We start from the raw sequence: 13,743 nt of genomic DNA on the forward strand, positions 1-13,743 counted from the left end.
ATCCTTCTCAGAAGAGTCAATTACTATGACCTCTTCTTCTTCAGGGGTGAGGACGAAAGCCTCAACCTCTCTGGCAATGTCTGCCGTGAAACCCTCAGCACTGGGCATCACGGTATCCTCATTTTTGTGCTCAGCAACACTCTCCTGAATTTCTTCTTGGACCCCTCCCTTAGATTCGGGAGTTCTCTGATCCACCTCCATCTCAGGAGGTGGCGGAGGGGTCTTTTGAGGTGATTGGGGTGGTGGCCGGGGAACCCTCGGCGATCCATTGCCTTCCTCGGGTTCCCTTATTTCAACGCCGATGGTCATCGGCCTCCGCTGAAAGTCATGAGGGCCGATGATGGCCATTCTTCGGCGCCTTTTCTGAAGGGGCTGCTCGTCCATGTCTGAGTCTAAAGACTCTTCTTGTATTTGGTCTTCGGGACGAACAGGGGCTTTCCCTTCTCTGTGTCTGTTACTCTCTTCAGACTGTAACAGACAGGGGGGAGGAAGAATGTGAGTACAAAAAAAAAAAAAAAAAAAAAAGAAAGACAAAGTTAAGTCTGAAAGCTCACCAAGGTCTTCAGCAAAGCCTCGCCTTCTTCAGCTGCCCTAGCTGCAGCTTCTTCTTCAGCAGCTCTGGAGGACCCTTCTCCTCCCTCGCAAGCTTCGAGAACCCGTGCAACCTCTTCGGCAGTACGGGCAGCTTCAGCTTCGTCGTCCAGCAGCTGAAACCAGGGGTCTCTCTTCTTCCACCAAGGCTTCTGCCTCTGATACAGAGCAACAGCCTCAATTTGGAAGTGGGAAGAGTCTAGATGAACTTTCCTATGCCTCGGTTCAGTGATAGATGGGGCCCGATCAGTTACAACTCGTTCTCGGTTGACGCCAAGACGAGTGTAGTTAATGTCAACGTTGGTCTCGTCCCGTTCTGAAAAAGAAAAGGGGAAAGGTCAGTTCAGTTAGGTTGGCACAGCATAAAAAAGCGAAGTGAGGAGAAAAAGAGATAATTAAAAAGCCTCGGCCCCACCCGAAGAAGCTTACCATCCTTAAACTTTCGGCTGAGGCCAACAGCTGCTAGCATGTTCTCTTGGAAAACATAATGCGTATCGGGGAGCCAAGTCTCCGGGATATGCTGCATTCGGCCGCTGCCCCCCCGGTTCGGCAGCTTGCCGAAGATGTTCTGCTGATTAAGGTTCGGATCTGGCCCGTTATCTGCGGGGGGACCTAGACTTCCCATGTCGAGATCAGGCTCAGCAAGGTACCGGGGAGCGCTGAAGACGCAAGGGTGGCCTGGGTCCGTGGGTGCCCTAACCCAAATCCATTGACCTCTCCAGTCCTTGTCTGAAGAGTCGTTCGGCCACATGGTCAGGTACTGGAGCCGAGACTCAATTCGGTACCACCCAGAACCATGGCTTCCGTGCCCACTTTGAATATTTGGCACTAGCCGATGAAGCTTTTTGAAGCAGTGCAGGTTCGGCACATACTTGAAGAACTTGCAGACCCATAAGTATGTCATCACCCTTCGGATGCTGGTGGGAGTTAGTTGACATAGGGAGATATTGTAATGGATCAGCAAGTCTCGGACGAATACGTCCAAAGGGAACCTCAGCCCATACTGAATTTGTCTTGTGTACACCCCCACATACCCCGGGGGTGGACGATGGATTCTATCGGATGCCGCGGGCATTCGGCACCAATACCCATCGGCTTCAAAAATGCCGTAATGCAACTCAATTTGCTCGGCAAACCGATATTATTCGGCATTCTCCACCCACCATGAGTAGGGGCGGTTCTTTATCATGGCCGAAGCTACTTCGGCATTCTCCCACTCTGAAAACCCGGGGAGGATATCCCAAAGGACAGCGGAAACTTCATTGTCCCGTCCAGAAACGCTCGGCCCCACCGTTCTCTGAGGAGGAGCCGAGGAAATTGGAGTCGCCCTAATCCCTTCAGCAGGGTCAGACTCTGGCCTTTGTCCATTCCAGGTCCCAATCCTGTTCCTATGATCGGGAATTGGCCTTGCTCTTCTTGGAGCACAGGCTCTACCTCTAACTCCTCTTGCCATTGATTATTTCGAAGAAAAAAGTCGAAAAAAAGGGAAGGAGTTCGAATTCGAAGAAAAATAAACTGAAATCAAAGGAATTTACCTTAATCTGAAGCGAAAGTTGCCGATTTACAAGTTCGTAGTGGCAAGTCTCAGTTTCTAAGCTTAATGCTCGGGGAATTTGCGAAGTTTTGATGCGGGTTCTTGGGTTCTATCAAGAATTCTGGGTTTGTGTTGGTGAATAAGTGAGGAGAGATGACGCGCCTCTGATTATATCTCCAGAAATGGGAATACGGGGAGTCCGCGTTTCAATTTCTCTTAAATACCCCACTAAGTAACCGTTAAACACACGACCTTGCGATTAAACTGCCCATTATCCGTCCAACTTCCACAATCATCCGCCTTAACCGTTGTTATCTCATTAATTACGGTTTAAATTCAATTTTTTGGATTAATTAAATCATTTACTTCCCTCTTTTTCTGAATTAAATCAAACCCGACCCGTCATCCTTCCAAATCGGGTCTGGGGGGCAAGTTGTTTGGGTCCAATTTAGTCCAATTGGGCCTAGGCATTAAATGATCCAATTAAAAGCCCAAGGTCAAGGTTCAACTCTCCAATTGTGCTAAAGTCAAAGGTCAGCCCTCAAAGCAAGCCAATTGGGCTAAGGCCCAACTTCTCCATGTATGAAGAGGTATAAAAGCCATCAATATTCACATACACATTCATTCATATATTCTCATATATTCTCATATATTCTGATATATTCAAGAAAAGCCTCAAGCAACAAATTCTCTTGCATAGTGTTCTCTTTCTACACATTGTACTGACTTTAGCATCAGAGGGGCCTTCCTCGGCAACACCCCCGAGGCTAGTTTACGGGTGTTTACTGTGCAGGAAACCTTCGGCCCAACATAACTTGGACCGAATCTAGTCTTCTCTGTTTCAGCGGACCTTCGGCAAGGTCCCATTGTTTTCACCCGAAACATCAACTATAAGTCGAGGAGCTTACCCTAGGGCAATTTCTTTTGAACTCACAACCACGATTTGGAATTTGATTCGTCCTGTAAGCAAAAGCATACGAGCAGCTTTGATAATATGGTTGGCCACAAACTGGCGTGGGTTGTGGTCTATAATAAGTGAAGTATCCCAGGGGCCGGAAGTTAAACGAAATATTGTCATAGCCGCCACCGCTGTCGTCGCTGCCAATAGTATCAGCTACCCCAACATATGGTTGTGGTGTGCTCATTCCACTGCTTGCAACTTCTACACAAACAAGTATTTGAAGAATTATTACTACTTTCACCATCTTTATGGTTTTTTTTTTCTTTGACAAGCTAAGATAAGGTGTGGTAGTTGCAAGCACGAGTAAATTTTAAATGAATTATTTGCATTACTTTATAGAGTGGGCGCATACATTTACGTACGAATTGGATAAGAAATAATAGGTCAGTTATGGTTTACCATATTACTCACTGTTACACCAATTAAGCCTTGGCCTATTGAATCCTTTATCCAAACTCACTCTTAAAAAAAAATAGATAAATAAACAGTAATGTTAAAAATCAAGATGTGTCAACTAAAATAGATCAAAAAAGCTATGTGGTAACAATAAAAGTAGTTTCTTACCTTATACTGAGTATATAAAGTGTTTAACTCCCTTTTATACCAATTAATTTGATACACTAACATTTATGGTTTCATAAGTGAAAATTCTACATTATCCTTCAATAAAAAAGATTACCACAAAAATGAAAATATACTCGTACTTAGTATATATTACGGGTAGGGGTGGGACTTCGGTTTGACAGTTCGGTTTGACTTTGGTTTGAAACGGTTTCGGTTTGAAACGGTTCGGGTTGAAACAGTTTCATTTAAACGGCGGGTCGGTTCAGTTCGGTTCTGATTAGTCACAGGTCGGTTCGGTTTCGGTTTATTTTTGTACGGTTTAAATTCGGTTCAGGTCATAAACGATTCGGTTTATAAACAGTTCGAGTCATAATCAGATCGGTTAGACACGGGTCAGTTCAGGGGCGGGTTTACTCGGGTCAATGCTGGTTCGGTTTTTAAACGATTCGGTTCATAATCGGATCGGTTTGAAACAGGTCGGTTCAGGGGCGGTTTTACCGGGTCAACGTCGGTTCAGGTTCACATCGGTTCGGGTCATGAACGAATTATTTTGAAACGGGTCGGTTCAGGGGCGGGTTTACCCTAGTTAATGCTAATTCGATTCATATCGGTTCGGTTTATACTCGGTTTGGTGCTAAAATCATTCGGGTTAGTTTGGTAATCAGTTAAATTGGATCGGGTTGAAAAGGTTCATTTCTTTAGCGAACTAGATAAAGTCGGTTTGATTCGGGTTGAAATTGAGTTCTAAAAAGTGGTTTTGACCAGTTAGCGCGTTTTGTTTTATATCAAGTTGGGACTAGTATTTCCATTTCATTAGCAGGTCAGTATAGGTTGGTGAAAAAAAAATGGATCGAGTAGAAATTGGGTTTAAAGAGTTTTTGACCGATTAGCTGGTTTCGTTTTATATCAAGTTGGTATTTCGTCACTTTATTTTTAGACATCGGATTATATACAATTACACAAATCTTCATTTATTCAATTATTTTATATCATGTTAATATGTTATGTTTCAAGTTTGGTTATACTCTTGTTGTTGTTTATTAGATATTATCATATTAGTCTATTATAAATTTATAATGTATTATTGTTTCATTATCAAATATTATCAGGTTATCAGCTTCTTGTTGGATTGTTTTAGATATCGTGTCATGACCATATTTTTATGAGTTGCTACTTTGAATACGATAAATCGATTCAGATATCAGATTATATAGAATTACATAAATTCTCATATTCTATATCATGTTAATGTGTTATGTTTCAAGTTTGGTTATAGTCTTGTTGTTGTTTATTAAATATTAGTCTATTACAAATTTATAAGGTATTAATGTATTATTGTTTCATTATTGATTATTATGAGGTTATCAACTTCTTGTTTTTAAAGATCGCGTCATGACCATGATTTGATGAGTTGGTACTTTGAATACGATAAATCGATAATTGATATTGTAATAAACTAATAATTTAATGTTACAGAACTATATTTGGATATTTAATTAAAATCACAATTATTCAATTTCCCATTAGTCTAATAAAGTAATAATTGACAATTGTTTGTAACTATTCCATAATTTTGGTGTTAAAGTTATATTGCTGAATTACTTTGTTCTCTTACCCTCTCTGATCACCTTTTAAGATTACGTGCCTACAAGGCTGCAACATATATATGTTGCAACTTGCAAGTTAAAGAAAACGGATGGAGAAGTAGAAGTATTCAATTAGATCGATCATCAACTATTTTAAGTTTTAATAATCAGAGACATTTATTGATTATCTATTCATACCAATGATAGTATGATATCAATCGTACCATACATTATTATTTATTACATATAATAACTAATATACATTAAATATGTCGTATTGAATCAATTTGAATTTCCAAACATTTCTGTTTCTTACAATTGATAAGTTACATAAAGTTAATCATTTTTTAAGAGTACAGTAGTGTTTTTATTAGTACGTAGCTATGAATAAAAAAAAACATACTATCCTAATCCATCATTCCACGATCCGTGTCACCGTCTTAAATTAAATATTAGCCATTGATTTTCATGTCATCTAACGGCCTATCATCGCACCATTCCAATTCATGATCCGTGTGTTTTCTTTTCCACTAATCAAATCACTCTTACCATTGTCTCTTTAGTACTCTTTGATTTCTCTCTCGTTTTCTCTCTCCTCTTCTGTAATATTATCAATTTTTTGAGCCATGGCTGCTAATATGCTCACTGCTCTCCCGTTTTCTCTCTCATCTCCTCTTCCATCTTCCTTTCTTCTTTTCCCTTCTTCCATCTATTTTCTCCTTCTTCCATCTCGTTTTCCGTCACCGTCCACCGGCACCACGCACGACGGTTTTTATGGTCAAATTCGACCACGAAACTCTAGATCTAGTTGTTTCATGATATAATTTGGCCTTTTAAAACCAAATTCGAGGCCAAATTCAGGATTAATATAATAATATATAAGGTATTTTCGTTCTTCCTTTTTTTCTGTTTTTTTTCAGGTTGTGGGCGACGGAGGGGGCCAAGTAAGGGTGGGTTCGGCGGCGGTTAGAGTGGGTTCGGGTGGGAGGGGAGGGAGGATTTTTCAAGGGAGGGAGGGAGTTTTATGGTGGGTGAGTAGTTAGAGTGAGTGGGGGGGGGGGGGTTTCGAGGATGTTGGGTTTCGTGGGGATGGGTGGGGTGGGGTTACAGTGGGTTTGGGTTTTTTTTCCGATTTTTTTCGTATGGGGTAGGGTGGGGTGTGTTACGGTGACGGTGGTGGGTGTGGTTGGGGTTGGGCCTGGTTTTTTTTTTTTTTTTTGTACAGTGACAGTGGTGGGTGGGGTGGGTGGGGGTGCGTTACGGTGATGGTGGTAGGTGGGGTGGGGTATGGGTCTGGGTTTTATTATTTACGGTGACGGTGGTGGATGGGGTAGGTGGGGGTTTGGGTCTGGGTTTTTTTGTATTTACGGTGGGTGGTGGGGTGGGGTGGGGTGGGTTATGATAATTATGGTGGGTGGGGGTGGTGTTAGGGTGTGTCTGGGTTGATGGTGGTGGGGTGGGGGTGGGTTACGGTAACGGTGGTGGGGTGGAGGTGGGTTACGGTAACGGTGGTGGGTGGGGGTAGTGTTAGGGTGGGTCTGGGGTGACGGTGGTGGGATGTGGTGGTGATAGGGTGAGTCTGGGGTGACGGCGGGGGTGGTGTTAGGGTGGGTTACGGTGGTGGGTAGGTGGAGGGTGTTGGATTGGGTGGGTGGCCAGATTTTTTATAATTTTTTTATTCAATTTATAACTCCTAATTTAGTTATGCAAGAATATAATTTTAATTTTATAATAGCAAAAAAATTTATAAATTTAAATTAATAATTATACGTACAAAAAATTGTACTGTTAAACTACATTAAACATCAAATGTATTCGTGGAATTCTAACAAATTGTTAAAGGCTGTAAATAGTCCAATTTGAATGGAACGGGTTGTAAACGGTTTGTAATCGGATCGGTTTAAACGGGTTGCGGTTTGAAAATAGTTCGGTTTAAACGGCTTAACAGGTTACAACGGTTTGGTGTAAACGGTTAGCGGGTTGTAAATGGTTCGATTTAAACGGTTTTTTCCTACTATTCAAACGGTTTCGGTTTATAATCGGTTCGGTTTAAACAGTTAGCGGGTTAACATTAATCGGTTCAAACGGTTTCGGTTTATAAACGGTTTGGTTTGTTATCGGTTTACGGTTCGTAACGGGTTAACATTAATCGGTTTGGTTCGGTTTCGGTTTGACATTATACGGTTCAGTTCGGTTTTCGGTTTAAAGCTAGCGGTTTACAAACAGTTCGATCCGTGATGGTTCGGTTTGATAACGGACGGTTTCACGGTTCGGTTTGAAAAGTCCCACCCCTAACTACGGGTCTACCACTATGATATGTAAAATTACGGAGTAATACCCTTGTTTAGTTGTTTGTAAATCAAGATTTACAATTTTGATCACTTTTCCAAACAATAATTATGTCCAATTTTTGTAGTAGTTCTTGTCATTAACAATAACAAAAACTTACTGGCCAGTCAGATCAAGGCCAAGATTTTAGTGAAGAAGACTATTGTGCCCGTGACATTTTTTATACATACGTGCTTATGTTGTTTGTCGGTCTAGTTCAATCATAGAGGATTTTTTTTTTTTTGCTATCACAAAAAAAAAAAAAAAAAAAAAGAAAAAAAAAAAAAAAAAAACAAACAAACAAAAAACAGAATATGGCCTATTGAATGGAGAATGAGATATTATTAAACTATACTCCGTACTTCGCTTTCGACGACAACAAGAACAACAACAAAAAAAAAAACACTAAATTATACTTCGCATTATTAGTAACTACGGAGTAACAAATATGTACGGCCAAAGCCGCTAAACCCTGAAAAACAAATACAACAGATACTTTGCTCAGGAAAGACTAAACCAGATTTGGTATCAACAAGATAATCTAATGATGTACTGGTCGTAGATTTACTGTCTATTAACCTCTTCGAAGTGCCTTCAACAACGCAAACTACTTTGAGAAAAGTTATCACCCGAGTTTGTTGATACACTACTATCAATAAAGCCAACATCGGTAGCACTTATCTAGATCGAAACTTTGATCCGCTGTACCATTAGTAATTTTGTTATTTTCAGCAGCTTCTTGAAGTTGTAACGCAAACTCTAACCCCCACACTACGTCCCCCATCGAGGGACGATCACTCCCTCGATCACGTACACACATATCAGCAATCTCTCCGAACTTCCTTAGACTCTCAGGTGCAATATGGCCCATGAGATTTGGGTCTACAATAGTGTGGAGGATCCCTTTTTTATATTGGCTTCGTGCCCAAATTGCTAAGTTTGTTTGTTGTTTGGGAAGATTTGGGTTCACTACAGCACGAGCACATAACACTTCGAACAATACTACTCCAAATGAGTAGACATCAGACTTCTCAGTTACTTGATGACGCAAATAGTATTCAGGATCTAGGTACCCTGCACTCCCTTTGACTGCAGTGCTAACATGAGTACAACCCAATTGATCAGTGTGATCGGGTCCTACCTTGGAGAGGCCAAAGTCGGAGACTTTGGCCCTCGTGGCATATACTCATAAATTAGCATCAATTCACCCTTGTCATCACAATACCCAATCAATGACACTAAGTTTACATAGCGTAGCCTTGAGAGCATCTCGATCTCGGTTTGAAACTCACGGACGCCTTGTTCGGACGTAGGGTAGAGTCGCTTGATAGCCACTGTGGTAGCTCCACCGTCTATAGAGCCCTTGTAGACCTTTCCGAAACCACCCCTACCTATGACCAAGTCCTCGTCGAAATCATGGGTGGCAACCCTGATTTCGGTGAACGTGAAATGGCGACAAAGTTCAGACGGCAAAGATGAATTCATTATGCTGTTTGTGTCCGTGTTTTTTTCCTTGTTTGCCCTTCGTTTATAGACAATCACGCAAGCAATTAAGAAAAGGGAGATAAAAACCGTACCACCGATTGCGCCGCCTATTATTAGAAGGAAACGATGGTTTGATCCTTTTCCAAGTTTTGCTGGAGGACTAGGCACTTGTGGAACTTGTGGTGGGTTAGGAGCTGCAAGATTCGACACGCCGTGCCCATCTAATTCACTAAACTTCATAATCTCCAAACCATTCAAAAAGGCATCTATGAAAGGTGGCCTAAAAAAAACACACAACATGCAGTGACACAATTAGTGACGGAACAAAATACAAACGTGTTATATAGTGGGATAATATAGGATTTGGACAATAATTATAAGCCAAACTTAATTTAATCGTACTGTTATATTTTATCAAAAAAAGGTTAATTGCACACAATAAAATGTAAGTTACTTACGTAACGTTCCAAGGATGAAGATCAAGCCTTAAAGGAACTTTGGTTCCATTCCCGGCACCACCACCATCGACTCGTATGACATAATCCTTAAACATAGCAAACCCAACACCCCCTGATAACATAAAAACATCGAGCCCTGTATCCGCGTCCAGATTATCAATGTACACGTTGAAAATTTGTAGACCACTCCTTGTTATTGAAGGATTCCTTTGACTAAAATGAAGTCTTACTAGGTAATCGAACCCAGGATCCACATCAAAGCTCCAACTTAGATTACTTCTCAATTTGGTTTCTATGGGTAAGTTCCCCATTATCCTCTCCGTAGCATACACCAATTTTGGCGCAACATATGCACCGATCAACGCGTAATAAACCACCAGCTCGGTCCCATATGAGAGGCCACCCCACTGTCCTTTCAACCCTCCTGGGACTAGATAATTTTCGTCATTGTACCACTTGCGCCACATGCTGCCAGAGTCCTCGTTAGGGCTAATATGATTGCCGCCAACATTAAGACGGTAAACAGTTTGCAACGCGGTGGTATGAAGTGGAGTGTATCCTGAGCTAGGATTAGAGAGGTATTTCAATGGTGTCGTCTTGGTAAGATTAATATATAGCTCTTGAGGAATTGGCACTATTTCAATGGCATTTATAAAACCATACTGACCTCCATCTCCTGGAGTAAAGGTTAAGTTGAGGTGGTTTTCGACGGTTACATGGAACTCGATTATAGGTTGTTGAGTATTGTCATTGGGGGAGTTAAGAAAAGAGCTAAAGTTTTTCAAGAGAATGAGTTGGTTTGCTTTTAGAGAAAGAAAGAATTCGGAGTAAGGGATGTTGTTGTAAGAGGTGAATGTTGTAAAATGTAAGCGTAAGAATTTGGGGCCTGGAGTGAGGGAGAAGTTGTAGGTAAGTGGGGATCGGAATAATCGAGCCGTGTCATACGGATGACCTTACTGCGTGGTGTTCGTGGCGGCGGTGGAGATGGTGTTAATGTTAGGAGGAGCGAAACTGGGATCGTCGTCGCTCTTCCACACACGGTTGTATATGACGACAGCAGTAGACTTAGGGATGCCACAGCTTATAAACAAAGGTTGAACAACAGATGATGATGATGATGATGATATTGAAGAAATTGCTAAAATGTTTATGATTAAAAAGATGTAAAGTGGGTTCATTTTTAAAAAATTTGTTGCAAAATGTATTGGTATGTGAATGGATTTCAGAAGATAAGGTCTGAAAATTTTGGTTTTAGATTAATATTTGTGTCTTAGGTTGATTATATTGAAGACTTCAGTTTGGAACGTTAGTTGACTCAGTTATGGATGACTTTTCAAGGATGACTCTTCAACATTTACAAGCAATCACAGTCAATTCGTATATGAAGACATTGCTAAAAGGTTTATGATTAAATAGATGTAAATTGGGTTCGTCTTATATAAATTTGTAGCAAAATATATTGGTATGTGAATGGATTTGGAAGATAAGTTGTGAAAATTTTGGTTTAAGATTCATATTTGTGTGACTTGGGTTGATTATATTGATGACTTCAGTTTGGAACATTAGTTGACTCGGTTATGGATGACTTTTCAAGGATGGCTCTTCTACATTATTGTTAATTCGTTCATGAGTTTTCTCATTCCAGTTTTTATTTTGGAAATTTTAACTTTTGTACCATTAAAAGACCTTTATTTAATTTTTGGTACATATTCAAAATTTAGTTTTATTTTACTACCTACCAAATTCTAAAAGTATAGGTTTTGACATCACTTAACGGTTTCGTTAGAGTCCCATTAGTGGTCAATTGGTCATCAAATTAATTTTTAGTCTCGTTTTGCGTGAAGAAAAATGTTCCGTTGAGGTTTTAGGGGTCATTTTAGATCTTGAGGAGTTAAAGGTCCAAATTGAGATCGGAATTGACAAAAAAATAACGTAAGTGTCTCATTTTGCGTGTCATAAAATGTTCGATTCGTGTGTCATTACTTTTTTTTGCCGCAAAAATTGTTCGAACACAAAATGAGGCACTTACGTTATTTTTTTGTCAATTCCGAGCTGAATTTGAACCCTTAAGCGCTAAAAAGCCCCCTAAACCCCTACCCAAACAATTTTCGCGGCAAAAAAATGCTTCATATTACTTGAATCCAAGGAGTATAAGCTACTTTCTTTTATCACGCTTGCCAATGCAAAACTTTAACTATCCATAACTTTAATTCTTCATAAGTAAAAATTATAAGAGTTATATATTATGATAGTACTTATTGAGACGAATTTAAAAATATCCTACATCGACCGGCACATAGCTTTTAAGCAATTTAATTGACTTAAATAAAATAAGAGATAAGTGGGGTAGTTGAAATATTAAAAAATTCTAAAAGAAAGATAGTGGGGTTGATAGTTTATTGAAAAGTAATGAATGTGAGAGGAAATAAATAATAATAAAAATAGTGATGGGTTTGGATGGGAACCATGAGATGAGAGAAATATAATATTAAAATTTAGTTTTTTGCCAAAAAAGGAATCTAATTTTTAATTGGTCGAAAATATACCTTTGCTTATGTGACGCGCCGAGTGCTCTCCAAAAATGCCTACTTTATTTATATATATATTATATTAATTTTATAATCATAATTCCTCCGTTCTTTTTTACTTAACCCGCTTTGACTTTTACGTTATTCACCACCCCTCCTTTAAGAATTTTGCCACGTAAGTAAAAACAACGAATATTGATTTATTAGGATTTAATTATTTAAAAAACTAAAAATTATCTTTTAAAATAATCATCTTTAGATATAGGATTTATATACCTACTATTATAAGATAAATTTTGATAGTGTTTATGATAAAAAATAAAAATTATTCCTTAATTATAAGTAAATTAAAATTTGTGATATTTACCATTATAAATTGACGCATCATATGACACCAACAAAATTTCGTATTAATACAAAACCAAACCAAGCAAATTTTGTGTCATTAATTTTGTGTCAGTTTTATTAGGTCATCAATGGCTAGATAATTCTTAGCCTAATTTTTAAAACCCATGTTTAAATGAATATTTGTGATTATTGCTTAAATTGTGTTTATTTGGGATACTTAATGATTATATGTTTATGTTTTGTTTACTGAATTTTGTTTTTACATACAGATCTAATTTAATCAGATAATTATATTCGAGCAAAAATCTTTGGAATATCAAAGTACGAGTTTCTCGCCTGATGATCCTATTGGATGAGAAGGTATTATATCTTTATAAATCGTTTACATTTATTAAATTTTTTAATGAACCTTTTAGTTTTTATCAATTAATTTTATGATTAAAACAATTTTTTTGTGATTTAGGTAGCTTAATTAAGTCATAAAATTAACTTAATTTTTTATTTTTAATTACAGGGTGATTACGTTCATGCCTCAATTAATTCAACTTTGTTCTACAATTTTGTTCAAAATTGATTCAAGGAAAAGTTTACTCCATTAGATACTTTTCAGTCGTTACAAATAAGAATCAATATTGCACGCATTGTCAGCGACAGCAAAATAATGATTCAATTTTCCAAAATACTATTTTTTGGGCGATTGGAGACGATGAAAAAATTCCAATGCATAGATTAAATTTTGTATGATTACAATTTTTAGATTAATTTCACAACAATTATTCACTTTCTGGTAAATATTTTAATTTATTATATAAGACTATAAAGATTAATTTTATATAAATTTTATTTTTGCTAACATGTTCAATTTATTCACTTTTATTAGGTGGAAGATATATGGGTGTGAACAAAGTTAGTGATCTTATCGAAATTTTTTTTTAATACAAATTTTTTTACATCGAATTATTACATCTAAATAACTATTATTTTTAATGTTCTTATCAAAATATTTATTAGGGGAATAAATTACATAAAATTAATAAAAAATTATCCTTAACAAACAATAGCAAAGTAATCAAAAATATTATGAGTATGATCTAATTACAAAAATTATTTTTATGAGATTTTATGTATAAAAAACCGTGGGATATTAGGATTTGAATTATTAAAAAAAATAAAAATTATCTTATGAAGTTAATGGTTTTATCTAAATACACGATTAATAAGATGTTTTTTCCACAAAAAAAAAATAAAAAAAATAAAAAAAATAAAAATTAAAACTTATAGCGCAATAAAAAACTTTACCTTCTTTAAACATTAGTCTAAAAAATTGAAAAGACAGATAATTTGTTAGAGATCAAGAGAT

At 38.0% G+C, this 13,743-nt stretch overlaps 1 pseudogene; it reads right to left on the reverse strand.

The window, feature by feature from the left end:
- Window positions 1-7,963: 7,963 nt before the first annotated feature.
- LOC110703602 lies at window positions 7,964-10,736 on the reverse strand (annotated as a pseudogene).
- Window positions 10,737-13,743: the final 3,007 nt, after the last annotated feature.

Source organism: Chenopodium quinoa, unplaced genomic scaffold (assembly GCF_001683475.1).
Source record: "Chenopodium quinoa cultivar QQ74 unplaced genomic scaffold, ASM168347v1, whole genome shotgun sequence".
Taxonomy (NCBI): Eukaryota; Viridiplantae; Streptophyta; class Magnoliopsida; order Caryophyllales; family Amaranthaceae; genus Chenopodium; species Chenopodium quinoa.